Source organism: Erinaceus europaeus, chromosome 10, assembly GCF_950295315.1.
Source record: "Erinaceus europaeus chromosome 10, mEriEur2.1, whole genome shotgun sequence".
Taxonomy (NCBI): domain Eukaryota; kingdom Metazoa; phylum Chordata; class Mammalia; order Eulipotyphla; family Erinaceidae; genus Erinaceus; species Erinaceus europaeus.
In genome coordinates, this window is record NC_080171.1 from 115,912,390 (window position 1) to 115,924,996 (window position 12,607).

Sequence of the window (12,607 nt, forward strand, 5' to 3'; positions counted from 1 at the left end):
AAAGAAGCCCCTCAGGGCAATGGGCCTCTTGTTAGGCAGAGCACCTGCCCTCTCCAGCCCTTGGCCATCATGGGACTGTATTCACCAGCTGTTTCCACCTCCAGTCTGAGCTCAGAGCACCTCCCTGAGAGTGACTTGTAAGGCACACAAATTTTTTTTTATATTTTATTTATTTATTCCCTTTTGTTGCCCTTGTTGTTTTATTGTTGTAGTTATTGTTATTGATGTCATTGTTGATGGGCAGGGCAGAGAGAAATGGAGAGAGGAGGGAAAGACAGGGGGGGAGAGAAAGACAGACACCTGCAGACCTGCTTCACCACTTGTGAAGTGACTCCCCTGCAGGTGGGGAGCGGTGGGGGGGGCGGGGGGGGTTTTCAACCGGGATCCTTACGTAGGTTGTAAGGATGGCTTTGCACCACCCGTGCTTAACCCGCTGCGCTACCACTCGACTCCCTGACACATAATTTTTAAAAGATTTATTTGTTTGGGAGACAGAGAGAAATAAATAAGGAAGGAGAAGGGAGAGAGGCAGAGAGAAACAGAGACACCTGAAGCACAGCGACACCACTTGTAAAGCTTCCCCCTGCATGTGGGGGCTGGGACCTTGAACCCGCTCCTGCTTTGTGCATTGTAACAGGCACGCTAGCCAGGTGCGTGGGCCACCACCAGGCCTCAGGGACACAACTAGACCTGGAGAATCGCCCTCCCCGTCTCTGCCTGTGACTGTTCTAGGTGGGAAGGGCGCTGCCACCCAGATCCACCGCTTGCTCCTAGATGGCTGTCCGGTCCGCACCCCGGGAAAGATTCGAGTAGCACCACCTGCAGACCCGGAACAGAGCTGCAGTGATTGCGAGGCCCTGGGCTGTGGACCGGCCCAGAGGAGCGGGTGGTTTCAGAGCTCACACCCTCTGCTCAGACACTAAGCAGGTCCTTGGAATGAATGACTTCTGGGGCAGGCGGGAGGAGGGGGAGGTGGGGTTGCTGGTGGGGGTATCTCGGGACATCTTGTGCTGCAAAACCTTGCTGCACCATCTCTCGGGGATCTCTTGGTCTTCTCATGGAGAGATCTATCAGGAAGGCAGCCTGGGCTAGCATGGGTTTTAGTTTAGAGTTTTTTTTTTTTTTTTTTTTGGGGGGGGTTACAGTCCAGTTCAAATTTAGTATCAAAAAGGTTTCACTTAATGTCTTTAATTTGATAATTCGCTCATGGTTAAAATCCTAGCGACATAGTCAAATATTTTCTTTGTATTTTCTTTCTTTCTTTTTTTGTCTCCAGGGTTATCGCTGGGACTGTGTGCCTGCACTAGGAATTCACTGCTCCTGGAGGCTATTCCCCCCCTTTTTTTGTTTATTGTTGTTGTTTTTATAGTTACTATTGTTGTGCAGGACAGAGAGAAACTGAAAGGGGAGGGGAAGACAGGGAGAGAGACAGAAAGACATCTGCAGACCTGCTTCACCGCTTGTGAAGTGGAAACCCTGCAAGTGGGGAGCCGCGGGCTCCAACCAGCATCCTTGCTCAGGTCCTCAGGTCCTTGTACTTAGTACCATGTGCGCCACCGACAGGCACCCAGCAAATAGTTTCTTCTTTTTTTTTTTAATATTTTTATTTATTTTTTACTGAATAGCGACAAAGAGAAATTGAAAGGGAAAGGAAGATAGGGAGAGAGACAGACACACTTGGAGGAATGCTTCACTTCTTGTGAAGCTTTCCCCCTGAAGGTGGGGACCAGGGGCTTGAATCCGGGTGACGTACATTTTTGCACACTGTAATGTGCGTGCTTAACCAGGTGCAACACCTCCTGGCCTCTCAAATATTCTCTTTATCCTGCTCTACTTAACAGATTTTGATTCATACCAGTTAATATTAGTGTAATCATATTATAAATATTGCTATATAGTTCTTTGTAAGATCATGATATAGGGTGGGGGTAGATAGCATAATGGTGGGGGTAGATAGCATAATGGTTAGACTTTCATGCCTGAGGTTCCAAAGTCCCAGGTTCAATCCCCCGCACCACCATGAACCAGAGCTGAGCAGTGTTCTGGTAAATAAAATAATAAAATAAAATATGATCTAGAAGAAGTCCAGGCAGGGGCTCACCTGATCAAATGCATGCGTCACCTTGTATAAGGGCCTTGGTTAAAGCCCCTGGCCACGACATGGGGGAGAGCGGGGTCGGGGGAACTTCATGAGTGGTGGCTTGGTGCTGTAGGCATCTCTCCTTTTCTCTTGCCCTTTATCTAATGGAGAAAAAAAAAAAAAAAAAGGCTGCTAGGAACAGTGGAGTCATGCAGGCACTGAGCCCAACCAATAATATCTTTGGTTTATATCCCACTAGGAATGTATACGAAAAATATTGAAACCAGGGAGTCAGGAAGTAGCGCAGTGGGTTAAGCCCACGTGGCACAAGTACCAGAGTAAGGATCCCTGTTCGAGCCCCCGGCACCCCAACTGCAGGGGAATCACTTCACAGGTGGTGAAGCAGGTCTGCAGGTGTCTATCTTTCTCTCCCCCTCTATCTTCCCCTCCTCTCTCCATTTCTCTCTGTCCTAACAAGGATGACATCAATAACAATAATAACTACAATAAACAATAAAACAACAAGGGCAACAAAAGGGAAAATAAATAAACAAAATCTTTAAAAAAAATAGTGAAACCCAAAGTCACTTGGCGTTGTTATTTCTCCGTATGATGTTAAGCCATGACTCTGTTGAATTAGTTTCATTCGTTCCAGTTTTTATTTTTATAGCTAAATTTAAAATTTATCTATTTTTTAAAAATGTTTTATTTATTATTAATCATTGAGAAAGATAAGAGGAGAGATCAAAAGAGCCAGACATCATTCAGGTACATGTCTTGCCGGGGACTGAACTCAGGACTTCATGCTTGAGAGTTCAATGTTTTATCTACTGCACCACCTCCCAGACCACTAAATTTTACTTATTTATTTATTTTTAAAAAATTTTTTTATATTTATTTGTTTTCCCTTTTGTTGCCCTTGTTTTTTATTGTCGCTGTAGTTATTATTGTTGTTGTTATTGATGTCGTCATTGTTAGATAGGACAGAGAGAAACGGAGAGAGGAGGGGAAGACAGAGGGGGGGAGAGAAAGACAGACACCTGCAGACCTGCCTCACCGCCTGTGAAGCGACTCCCCTGCAGGTGGGGAGCCGGGGGCTCAAACCGGGATTCTTACACGGGTCCTTGCGCTTTGCGCCACGTGCGCTTAACCCTCTGCGCTACTGCCCGACTCCCTAAATTTTATTTTTTAACAATAACTTGTAATTGTATAAAAATGTTTACATAGTTTTAAAGTCAAGTTTACAAATTAAGGTAAATCCTATCTTTGTTTTCTCCTTGGCCCCATAATTCTCTTTATTAGCTTTTTAATTTTTTTTTATTAAAGAAAACGTAAGCAAACATGTGTTTGCATTCCTACGTCCTTATCTTCATTCTCTGCTGCTGCATACAAAGTACCAACAACCTGAAGCCTGAAAAGGACACTCAGGGGTCAGTTCCCAGTCCATAGGCAGAGTACCTAGCACGGCAGGCTGCCTGGGTCTAAGAAGTTGGAAGAGGTGTTACCTGACCTGCACACTCATTTATTTGCTGGCTGTGGGCCCTGAGCCACCTGCCACAAGCCTTGCTCAGCTTCTTGGGGGTGAAGGGCTGCAGCAGAGTCACACACAGCAGTTTGCTGCTTTCAGGTCAGCAGGAGCCTCTGATGTCTTCCTCTTCAACTGGAGAAAAAAACTCCACTTTTAAAGGGCCTGTCTGATTAGGTCAGACCTACCTCAGATTCTTGCTTTTCACCTGTCATCTCACATAACCACAGGATTAATATCTGACTATGTTCATGGCATGACCCACACTCAAGGGGATCATACAGGGTGTCCCTAAGAGTGTCGATCTTGGGTGCCCTTTCAGAATCTTGTCTGTCAGGATCTCTTTCTTAGACACTCTTGTCTACTTACCATAAACTCTGTGCCGTCCTGAACTTGCTACCTTTGTTTAATGCTTTCTACAAATCATATCATCCTAACTAAATATGTAAGAGATATTTCCTCACTCCTTCTGCTATTGGTAGTTTACTTTAGTCTCTTTAAAAAAAAAAAATTAGCGGTCTGGGAGATGGCGCAGTGGATAAAGCATTGGACGTCCATCTCAAGCATGAGGTCCCAAGTTCCGTCTCCAGCAGCACATGTAGCAGAATGATGCCTGGTTCTTTCTCTCTCCTCTCTCTCATTAATAAATAAAATCTTAAAAAAAAACATTTTATTATCTTTATTTATTTATTGGATAAAGACAGCCAGAAATTGAGAGGGAAGGGGAGATGCAGAGAGAGAGAGAGACAGAGAGACACCTGCAGCACTGATACACCACTCAGAGCTTTCTATCTGCAGGTGGGGACTGGGGGCTTGAACTTGGGTCCTTGTAACATGTGTGCTCAACCAGGTGTGCCACCACCCAGCCCCTCTTTATTCTCTCTAAGTTTAATATACAGTAAAATTCACTTTTTTGGTGTCTCAGCTATATTTTATTTTCTTTTTTTTACCTCCAGGGTTCTTGCTGGGCTCGGTGCCTGTACCATGAATCCACCGCTCCTGGAGGTCATTTTGTTCCCCCTTTTTGTTGCCTTTGTTGTTGCAGCCTCGTTGTGGTTACTATTATTGCCATTGTTGATGTTGTTCGTTGTTGGATAGGACAGAGAGAAATGAGACAGGAGGGGAAGACAGAGAGGGGGAGAGAAAGATAGACACCTGCAGACCTGCTTCACCGCCTGTGAAGCGACTCCCCTGCAGGTGGGGAGCCCGGGGGCTCGAACCGGGATCCTTACTCCAGTCCCTGCGCTTTGTGCCACATGCGCTTAACCCACTGTGCCACCGCCCGACTCCCCCTTTCTTTTTCTTTTTTGCATATGGACATTCACTTGTTCTAACACCATTTATGGACTATCCTGTCATTTCTCCAATTAGTAGCTTTTGCAATTAAAACTAGCAACAAATATTTGCATTGGTCTACTTCTGGGATGCCTATTACGTTCCATGGATCTATGAATCTATCTTCCAATTTCACTCTTGATTTACACATCATCTGTATTTAAAAAAAATTTATTTATTTTCCCTTTTGTTGCCCTTGTTGTTCTTTATTGTTGTTGTTATTGTTGATGTTATTGATGAGAGGGGGAGAGAAAGACAGACATCTGCAGACCTGCTTCACCACCTGTGAAGTGACTCCCCTGCAGGTGGGGAGCTGGAGGCTCAAACCGGGATACTTATGCCGGTCCCTGCACTTTGTGCCACCTGCGCTTAACCCGCTGCGCTACCGCCCAGCTCCCCATCATCTGTATTTTTTTTTTCCTCCAGGGTTATTGCTGGGCTCGGTGCCTGCACCATGAATCCACCGCTCCTGGAGACCATTTTTCCCCCCTTTTGTTGCCCTTATTGTTGTAGCCTCGTTGTGGTTATTATTATTGCCATTGTTGATGTTGTTCATTGTTGGATAGGACAGAAATAGAAAGAGGAGGGGAAGACAGAGAGGGGGAGAGATAGATAGACACCTGCAGACCAGCTTCACCGCTTGTGAAGCGACTCCCCTGCAGGTGGGGAGCCGGGGGCTCGAACCGGGATCCTTACACCAGTCCCTGCGCTTTGCGCCACATGCGCTTAACCCACTGCGCCACCGCCCGACTCCCCATCTGTATTTTTTTAAAGATGTGTTTTATTTATACATAGGTCTGAGTTTCATATGTGACAGGGAGAGAGAAGTCAGAGCACCACTCTGGTGTTTGTGGTGCTAAGGATGGAACAGGGAGCCTCAGGCATGCAAGTCCAGTGTGCTGCCAACTGAGCCATTTCCCCAGCAGCATAAACTGCACTTTTTAACCTAAGTACTCTTTCTTAACCTAATGGATTCACTCTGTAAGCCTTGAAACCCTGTAATAGTAATTTCTCCAATTTTTTTCTTTTTCAAAATTGTTACTATTCTAATCCTTTCGTCTTTCTGCATAAATTTTAAGGCACCTTGCTGATAGCTATAAAAAAAATAGGGGGGGGAGGGGTAGATAGCATAATGGTTATGCAAATAGACTCTCATGCCTGAGGCTCCATAGTCCCAGGTTCAATCCCCTGCACTGACATATGCCAGAGCTGAACAGTGCTCTGGTAAAAAAAAAAAAAAAAAAAAAAGTGTAGGAGGTGCTGGATGGTGGAGCCTCCAGCAAAGCACACATGTTACCATGCACAAGGACCCAGGTTCAAGCCCCTGCTTCCCACATGCCCAGGAGAAGCTTCATGAGCGGTGAAGCAGGGCTGCAGGTGTCTATCTTTCTTCATCCCTATCTACTCCTCCCCTCTCAATTTCTCTTTGTCCTATCAAATAATATAGAACGTGGAAAAAAATGAAAAAAAAAATGGTTGAAGGGAGAGGTGGATTCATAGTGCTGGTACCAAGCCCCAGTGATTGTCTGGGGCTGTATTAAATCTGAAGCTTGGTTGAGAAGAACTGTCATCTTAACAACACTGAGCCTTCAGAATCTTGTAAATGGTACATCTCTCTGTTTATTAAGGATTTTGATTTCTTTTTTTGTTTTTTAACCAGAGCACTGCTCAGCTCTGGTTTACGGTGTTGCCGGGGATTGAACCTGGGACTTTGGAGCCTCAGGCATGAGAGTCTGTTTGCATAACCATTATACTATCTACCCCTGCTCAGGATTTTGATTTCTTTCATGAGAGCTTGTGGTTGTTAGCATGCCGACCCCACATATATCTTGATAAATTTGTACCCAAGTACTAATGCACTGAAATGCAATCTCAGTCATCAATTTTTGAAATTTTTGATAAAACCAATGAAGCTAATTTTAAAGTCATATCTTCCTGTCACTTCTATCAGACTGGGTTTTCCCTGGTGGGCTAGTGAACAGAATTGTTAGGAGTGACCCTGAGGAATTCCAGGTGCAGACCTGAAGCTGCCAGAGGTGCTCAAGAAAAGCAGACAGTTACATGTTGTTTAGTTCCCATGGAGACTCAGATCAAAGTGACCTCTCTGCAAAAATGAACTCTCACACAATTAAACAGATTGTAAATCCTCTTAAGAGCAATGCACTGAATGAGCAAGTTTATCTTCCCTGTGAGGTGAAGAGGGCTGAGTAGGTGCTCTTCCTATCTCATGGTGGGATAATCGGACTGCCTTGAATGGGTGTTGAGAGAGTCCAGTCATAAACATGAACTTAACATAGTCCTCTGATAAAAGAATTAGCATTTTCCTATCTCATGGTGGGATAATCGGACTGCCTTGAATGAGTGTTGAGAGAGTCCAGTCATAAACATGAACTTAACATAGTCCTCTGACAAAAGGATTAGCATTTTACTAAATCTATTTCCACTCACATGAAACAATGGATCTCAGAGCTTGCCAGGCAGGCAAATATCATCTTAAAAACAAGTTAACGATGGCTCTTCTGGAACTCTGACCACTGCCTCAGTTTGTAGAATAAAACTTGACCTCTTTTCTTCCAGAAATTTGATTGGCACCTACCTAGAAGAATTACAATATGTTAATTACAGTTCTTTCAAAAAACATTCCCATGCGTTTTATGCACATATAAAGACACAGTTTCTGGAATGTTAAACAGCTGCTACCTCCCAGAAGAATAACAGACTTTGGAGAAATCTATGGGTTTATATGAACTTGAGAATCACCTACCAACAATCCCATGAACCCTGAAAGAGACAAACTTGCAAAGTCATCTCCAGATTTTAGCTACAATCAATACTGAATTCAGAGAAAATAACTCAGTCTTAGGTAAGATAAATGTCAGAAAGCTCAATTCTCTTTTTTTTTTTTTTTTTTTTGCGTCCAGGGTTATCACCAGGGCTCGGTGCCTGCACTACAAAGCCACTGTTCCTGGAGGCCATTTTTTTCATTTTATTGGATAGGACAGAGAGAAATTGAGAAAGGAGGGGAAGATAGGGAGAAAGACAGACACCTGCAGACCTGCTTCATCACCATGAAGCATCTCCCCTGCAGGTGGAGAGCTTGGGGCTTGGACCCAGATCTTTGTGTGGGTCCCTGCATTTAGTACTATGTGTGCTTAATGGGGTGTGCCACCACCGCCCAACCCCCAGAAAGCTCAGTTCTCTGCAGCAAAAAAAAAAAAAAAGGCTATGGAAATTTTACTGGTATTTTAAACTGTCTGTACATGAAACATCATTTTAAATTAGTCAGATAGTAAAATCAACACAAAGATTCATTCTATAGCCCTAGTGAAACAAGATGAAATTGAAGTTGGGCAGATATATATAGATATATATATAGATATAGATATATAGATATATATGGTGTGTGTGTGTGTGTGTGTGTGTGTGTGTGTGTGTGTGTGTGACTATATCCCATGTTTCTGATTCTGGGAAGGACTGAGCAAAGTTTTCCTCACAACCCCCTACCCCAGCCTCTGGACCCCACTTCTCACCCCATGTGGGGAAACTGCTCTGTTCTAATTGCCACCAGGGTCACCACTGGGGCTTGATGCCTGCACACGAATCCATTCACCACTCCTATTAATCATGCCCCCCCCCCTTTTTTCCTTACCTTCTTTGATAGGACAGAGAGAATCTGAGAGGAAAGGAGAGACAGAAAGGCACCTACAGCACTATTTCATCACTCGTAAAGCTTCCTCCCTGCAGGTGAGGACTGGGACCTTGAACCTAGGTCCTTGTGCATGGTAATGTTATGTGCTCAACACAGTGCACCACTGCCTGGGCCCCTTGACCCTGACTTCAACACTGTGTGGGAAGCGTGGTTCCCCTGAGGCTCCTGCCATTCTGTTCCTGGATTCCTCAAAGTCAGCAATGTTCCTTTCTGTCGTCACCAAAGATCCTTTGTGAAAATAGGTGTCCACATGGCCTGTGTCTCTAGAGGTCAGCACAGTGAGGGGCACCTGTGGAAAGTAGGGAAGCCAAAGAACCTCTTATCAAAAGCTAAGTGAATTACCACTGGGTCTTCTCTCTGCCTTTATGCTGCAGTGTTTTGAACTCCACAGAAGACAATAACATCACTTTTTTTTTTTTTCTGTGACCAGACTCAAGACACTTCAAGAAAGGAACTCAGAGTATATCTAAATTGAAAGGCAATTGCCACACACAGCAGAGTGTTGGGGGAAGGGGTGGGAGGAGGGGCGCCAGAGACCCTCTGGGCATATTTCAGAGTGGGAGCAAACAAGGTTGCTTCAGTGCACTCAGAAGACAGTCCTTTAGCGAGACAAAGCTGCCCCTCCTCTCTGAGCTCGAGAAGACTCTAAATGGGACCCCCAAGGTTTTTTGTCTGCAAGACCTGCAGGAGCATAATGGCTTGCAGCACTCAGGGTTTTATCTGCTCACAGGGCCTCACCGAGAGTCTCTGGGTGGTTTGGAATCTCATCTGTAATGTCACTCTAGGAACTTGTGATTCCAACTCTAAAATTTGAAGAGAGAGAGGGGAAAAAAGGAAGGTAAGCAAAGAAACACTGAAGAATCGATAAAGCTTTAGTGAGAATCGAAACAAGGAACTTCTCAGCCCTCAATGAATCAACATAAATAAATAAAAGCTAAAAAAGAAAAGAAAAAAAAAGCACTAGTCGGGTCTCGAACGTGGCTTTGTCTTCTTTCAGTCAGGTCCTCTCTCGCCCTCTGCAGGCTGACCAGTTTCAGAAAGGAGACTGATTCATCTTGGTCACAGTCCCTCTCCCTGAACCTGAGACCCCAAATGGCCCAATATTCCAGCTGACCTTTACTGCACTTGGACTCTGCAGCAAAGCCCACTCCCACACGGTCCCCTCCGCACACCGGCCAGCTGTGCTGGGACAGGCTGGGTGGCCGAAGCATAGAAAACTGTCTAAATGAGATGCTGTCATGAGGGGGGAGCTTTCACGGAAAGCAGTTGGGCACCTTAACGTGACTGATTTTACTAATCTTAGACCAGAAGAGAAGTTAATTGTTTTCATTTTCCCTCAAGGCAGGCTGCCTTCAGACTTTCTTGGGGGTGGGGGGATGTTCTTTATCCTGTTCCCTTTCCCTGTCAGTTTTCAGGTGGTTCCCTTGGGTTCCCTTTGGGCTGCAGTGGTCCCCTTGGGGCTGCACAGGTCACCTCCCTGTAGCAAGGGGGAGCCTCATTGCTCCCCGAAGCTGCCCAGCCTTGCGGCCCAGGTGATTCATGTCACTCTCCCTCTTGGGGCTGTGTGGTCTGTTCATTCATACACTGCAAAGACTCAGACTTTTCCAAATGGCAGATGTAAATGTCTTCACTGTAAACGGTTATGGGGTGCCCGCAAACACAAGCCAAGGGTCTGAATGTTTATTGTGAGTGTGCAGCATTCCTCAGCGGACAAAGCTCTCTCGCTGCAATTATCTTGTTTCGGCTTTAAAATATTAGCTGTCACTTCTTTCAAGGGTCTTGTGAGAAAGGAAAGTCTCTTTTTCTTTAAGGCGCTTTTCCCTTGAACGCAATTACTACCTCATTCATGGTTCTTTGTGACCACCTAATCTTGCGGATTATGCCAGTGACACGGCCACAAAGCGACATGACTGACATACCTGACAGCTCTGGCTGGTGACAGAGTGGCTACAAAGAGGGACAGCCCTTTGTGGGATGAGTCCCACCACCCGTCGGCATCGGACGAAAGCCCAGTGGGAAGGTGCAATGGGCAGGGGAGGGCGAGGGCACTGCCACCCTTCCTGACCGGAGGGGTCTCTTGCTTTTAATTTGACAGCCTGGCAACTCCACAGCAAGAGCCAGGAGTCCCGAACACACTCACCTAATCTGTCTTATTGTTGCTGCAGCACAGAGCATACTCACTGGCATTGAGTCGTCACTGCACACAAGGAAGCAGGCAGGTCCTGAGACCCGGCTTCCAGTGCCTCAGGCCTCATCTGCCACCTCCCAGGCCTCCTTGCATCCTGCCTTTGCCAGGGTGGGTGGCGGTCAACACACATCATTGCAGTCAAGCGCCCTCTCGCACACCTTCTGCAGGGACCTGTGTTCTGAGTCCTGCAGGCGGCGCCTGTCTGAAGACGGCAATTGTTCCAAACTGTTGAGCTCCCACAGAGAAGCTCACAACCTCAGTCTGATCCTCAGCTCCACCCCGGTGCATCACTGACGCCAGGGTTCGCCCTCTTGTGCTTTATTTAGTCCCTGGTGCATGGAGCTGCTCATGCTTCCTGACTTTTCATGTTTTCCTCTGTCTTTTCATATATATATTCAAAAAGCACCCACCAGCGCTGGCAAAATGGCTCACTTAGTGTGCTGCTTTGCCTTGCGCACAACCCAGGTTCAAACCCGGTCCCCACCATGCTAAGGGAAGCTTCTGTGTTGTGTGGTCCCTTTCCTTCTCGTTGTCTATCTTAAAAAAACAAAAAAAACCATCTTCCCATTTAGCGTTCTGGTTATCAGTGTGGAGCACGTGCAAATGTTCAAATGTTCTCTAATTCTCTAATGGAGGCCGGGCTGGAGCGCACATGGTGCAAAGCTCAAGGACCGACTCGGGATTCCGGTTCTATCCCCCAGGTCCCAGGGTGGGGAGTCACTTCATAAGCAGTGAAGCAGGTCTGTAGGTGTCTTTCTCTCCCCCTGTCTGCCTCCCCCTCCTCTCTCAATTTCTCTGTCCTGTCCAACAACAATAGCTGCAGCAACAACAATGGGGAAAGAAAGTGGCCACCAGGAGCGTTAGATTCATAATGCAGACACCAAGCCCCAGTAGTAACCCTGGAGGCAAAAAAGAAACAAACAAACAAAAAACACCACCTCTATTTGTTAACATCCTATCTTATTAGTAGTCATTTTTCTTATAGTAAAGGACCACAGCTTACTTTTATAATGTCTTGTCATTAATCTTCTTGCATGGTCTTAGTAACTGACCTTTAATTGCTTTCAGCGTAGCTAAGGCTTGTGCTTGAAGGGAACCCATCTGCAGCCCTAAGAATGAAAGCTCCGCTGTTGGCTACTCTGGGGGAGGGAGCTTCCGTCACCCTCTCCCTCATTCAGTATCTGGAAACAGGCTTTATTCATGTCCAAAAGGTTTTTCTTTTCTTTTTTTATTTTTCTTTTTACCAGTGCACTGCTCAGCTCTAGCTTTTGGTTGACTTTTGAGCCTCAGGCACGAGAGTCTCTTTGCATAACCATTATGCTATCTACCCTACCCCCAAAGATTGGCATAGCTAGAAACATGCATGGCAAAGCTTCTTGTTGGCTTTGAAATTGACAGTAAAAATAATACAAAGTTAGGAGTGGTAAAATAGCTCATTGGAATAGTGCACTGCTTTGGCATGTGCGCTACCCAGGTTCAAGTCCCTCCCACACTGAAGGAAGCTTTGGTGCTGTGCTTTCTTTTCCCCTGTCTCTGTCTCACTTTTTCTATCTGAAAAATTCAGCCCAGAGTGGTGAAGCCCTGTGACAACAAAAATATTAACAGAAAGGGTAATGCCAAACCAGTGATGCAACAGAGCGACCAAAGACTATTACCATCATAGAATGTATTCAAGTCTGGTTTAATTTCACTCTCTTAAGGAGGCACAGGTGTCTGACAGAGCACCCTTGCAGCTGTGACCTAGAAACCATCAGATCCGCCTGGTCCTAT